Source organism: Mustela putorius, unplaced genomic scaffold (assembly GCF_011764305.1).
Source record: "Mustela putorius furo isolate JIRA1106 unplaced genomic scaffold, ASM1176430v1.1 tig00003834_pilon_pilon_pilon, whole genome shotgun sequence".
Taxonomy (NCBI): Eukaryota; Metazoa; Chordata; class Mammalia; order Carnivora; family Mustelidae; genus Mustela; species Mustela putorius.
In genome coordinates this window covers 106,133,016-106,136,955 of record NW_025421987.1, presented here as the reverse complement: position 1 = coordinate 106,136,955, position 3,940 = coordinate 106,133,016, and positions in this window count along the sequence as shown.

Below are 3,940 nucleotides of genomic sequence, written 5' to 3'. Positions count from 1 at the left end.
CAACCTGCTATTCTCAGCTTCTCCCGTCTGGGCTCATAAGATGGAGAATTTCTCAACATAAGTCAGAGAGCTTAGTTTCCAGAGGAGCCAGAAAGAATGAAGAACACCATTAAGTGCCAGAAAACATCCGTGCGATCTTACTATCTCTCCTGGCTCTCTCTATTGCTTCGTAATCGATCCTTTTATTCTGTTATCCCATTCAGCTCCGTAGTCATTTCTGATTTTTTTCAGCTTCCCAGAGACCGTCCTCTGTCTCACCACAGACCCCTCCCTCGTGGCCAGGCACTGATCTCCTTCTACAGAGAAAGGAGGCTCCCCTCTGTGAGAGTGCTGCCCAGCCCTGTGGGCATTAAGGTCAGGCTGACCTGGGTTCACATTCTCACTCCTTCATTTACTGACTGGGGACTCTGGGCAAGTTACTTTCTCTGGGCCTCAGCCTCCTTGCCTGTGAAGTAAGCTGGAGACCCAGATCTTGCTGGGAGCAATGTAGAAGTGAGTAACCTGTGTGAAATGTAGGTATAGTGTCTGGGGCAGAGTCAGTACCCTGAATCTTCCTTCCCTGAGCCGGGCCTAAGGACAGTGTGGTGTGTTGTCCACACGGGAACTGAAGGGCTTCGTCCCCCCCAACAGATGGAAGTGCTCCTGGGGCTGCCCACCCTCGCCGGGCATTCTCCGTGACCCAAGTGGGTTGCCTCCCACAGAGTCACACCTCTCGTGGGGTAGTGTGTACCCAGAGACTGGCCGATGCAAAGGGAGAAGAGCCCAGCTCCCTTGTCCCAACTCAGGACAATTCTGAACAGTCATCCCAGCTCTGGAGCTCCCTGAGGGGTTGGATGAGGCCTTGTAAAGGCCACCTCACAGTCCAGCTCATCCCTCTGCCCAGTCTTGACTCATTTCCTTTTCTTTATCTGTGCTAACCCTGAGAGCACCCTCTCATAACCTCCGTGCACACAGTTATCTGTCTGAGTCAGCTTCCTGAACCACGCAACCCACCACAGCCCTTTTCTTCGGCTCATCTTCAAGCAAGCCTAGCCTGTTCGACTATATACTTCATGGAACCTGGTCCCATCAATGTCTGATTCCATGTCTTATCATCTCAAGACAATCTCTTCCTCAAATTGGATGTTACCTTCAGTTACAGATGAGGGTTATCTGTCTTTCCATTACCCATCCCCAGCCTCATGGATGAGATCCTCTTTCTACTTTGAGGCCCATTGCAGGTGGTGCCTCTTCTAGAAAGCCTTTCTTGATTTCTTCATAAAAAACATCCACTCCCTCCTCTGGGTTCTTTCACTGCCTATCTCCCTCTCCTTTTCTGACACTGGGCCCGAGTTAGTGAGCCAGTTAATTGCCCAATGACCTCAGATCCGTCCTTGTCCCCCTCACTGCACTGATCTTCAGAAGCCTGACACTGCCAACTACTTTTCCCAAGGGCACACACTCACTGGCTGTGGTTAGGCTCTGCCAGCTGGAGGCAAGCACAAGAGTGTGGAAGACAGGAAAGGGAGAGAATTTCTCCCTCTCTCCACCTTGGGGAGGGACATCACGGGCAAGAGGTCTGCTCACCTGGCCTCAGCTCCCACCAGGCAGCCCCAGTTCCTGGGCTCTAAGGCCTTCATCTTCATCCTTTGCCGCACCAGCCTGAGTGGTGGTGGTTTCTCTCGTTGACCTCTTGTTAATCCGTGGGTGGCCCCACCATCCTGTTTCCAATTCTTCCAACTCTGCTGTAACTATTCTTCCATAGCAAACTTCCTCAACTGAACTATCTAGTCTGGGTTCTGGCTTTTTTTTTATATATATAATTTTTTATTTTTTATAAGCATATATTTTTATCCCCAGGGGTACAGGTCTGTAAATCGCCAGGTTTACACACTTCACAGTACTCACCAAAGCACATACACTCCCCAATGTCCATAACCCCACCCCCCTTCTCCCAACCCCCTTCCCCCCAGCAACCCTCAGTTTGTTTTGTGAGATTAAGAGTCACTTATGGTTTGTCTCCCTCCCAATCCCATCTTGTTTCATGGATTCTTCTCCTACCCACTTAAGCCCCCATGTGGCATCACCACTTCCTCATATCAGGGAGATCATATGATAGTTGTCTTTCTCTGTTTGACTTATTTTGCTAAGCATGATACGCTCCAGTTCCATCCATGTTGTCGCAAATGGCAAGATTTCTGTTTTCTTGGATAATATAGATAGTTATTTTTGTATTACCTTAACCTCTCTTACAAGGTTGGGAAGATCTCAAGAGCAGAGACTGAGTCAAAGCCCTGGGGTCAGCAAAACCAGAGATGACTGTTCTTGTTGGTAACAAGCCAACTGGCAAATACAAGAATCAGATGTGTGAGTCTTTAAAACAAATAATCTCACAGTTAAGCAGTGTGACCTCACCTTTTACTCCCCAGTGTCATTTAGAAGAATCCAGGAATCTTTTGTCATCTTGTACAGAATCAGCCATCACCAGCTTAGCTAACCTTCTCAACAACTGGGAAGATCTGCCTTCAGCAGGCATTCTCTGACACAAAGGCTTAGGAAGTTTTCACGTTGAAACAAAATGTGTTTTACCCCGCTGGTGTCTCACAGAATTATCTCCAGATCTTGCTTGTGGTTTTGAAGATAAACACTAATAGTTAATCTCTTTGTAAATATTTTGAACAGATGCTAAGTCTTTAATTATTTTTTGCATTAAAAATTGACAACAATCGATATTTCCAACCAATGAGCTACAAACACTGTGTGTGTGTGTGTGTGTGTGTGTGTGTGTGTGTGTGTGTTTCTTTTTAAATAGCAATTATTGCTCTGTGATGACTGGGGAAATTGCTCTGAGGTTTAAAAGCGTATTTGCAGCTATACCCAGGGGATTGTGGAGAGCAATGCCTACTGTATCATCCACCTTATTTAAAATTTGCAATAGGAAACACAATTCAATCTAGTGCATTTCTAAAGGCCAGTGGGAAATAGATTGGGCAGCAGAGTCAGGAAATGCAAATCCAATGCTAAACTCGGTCCTGAACCCATCTGCGTGGATTTTATTTGCCTTTTTTCTCCCCCAAGGCCAGTGATGCTGACTCATTAGTGCATTAAACACAAATGTGTGGGTTTGGACCTGGCCAGCCATTCATCAATGTGCAGCCACAAAGGCAGCAGCCATGGATTAGCAATCTACTGCAAGGTGCCAGGCACGCAGGGGGAAAGGAAACCAGGCTTTCCAGGGGTAGAAGGGGACGCGGGCCACTTCTTAAGGCTGAGAGGTCCCAGTTGATTGACAAGAGACATAAATGCCAAAAGAGAGTTACAAATGTATGGCATATTTTAAAGGCTTACATTTAGCAAATTGACTCCTTTAACTGTGGCAAACAATAAAGAAAGAAAAAGAGAGAAAGAAAACAAAACAAAAAGGGAAAGAGCAATGGTTTTGATTTAGCCTCATTTGGAAATAACATCAAAGTCTACAATTGAGAATTTTGGGGAACATAAACCTGAAAGAAGGGCCTCTTCCCCAGCCTCCCGCTCCATACCACCCCGGGCACTGGGACAAGCAGCTGAGTTCAAGACTCCATCCACCCCTCCCCCAGTTCCTAGAAGCCACTGTGCTGCTATGCTGGGGCAGTCTCATGAGGAGGAGGGCTGGCCTTGGGTTCTTCATCCTGATTTTTCGCCTCGGATTGCTGTTCAGCCCAGAAGACAGGTGCTTCTCCCCAGAAAGCAGCCTGTGTCCTTGGACAAGGGCAGCCTCCTGCCAGCAGAACGGAACTCCTCCTGGGGCCCTCGAAGGATGCAGGATGAGCGCTAGGTTCTCAGCGAGAACGCAGGGCGGAAGGGAAGGCTCAGAGATGATTCCTTCCCAGGGAGTCTCTCAAGGCAGCAACTGCCCTCTTTATCCCCTCCCTGCCTCTTTGCACAAACCACGTGACCTGCACATCCAGCCCCACCTGGG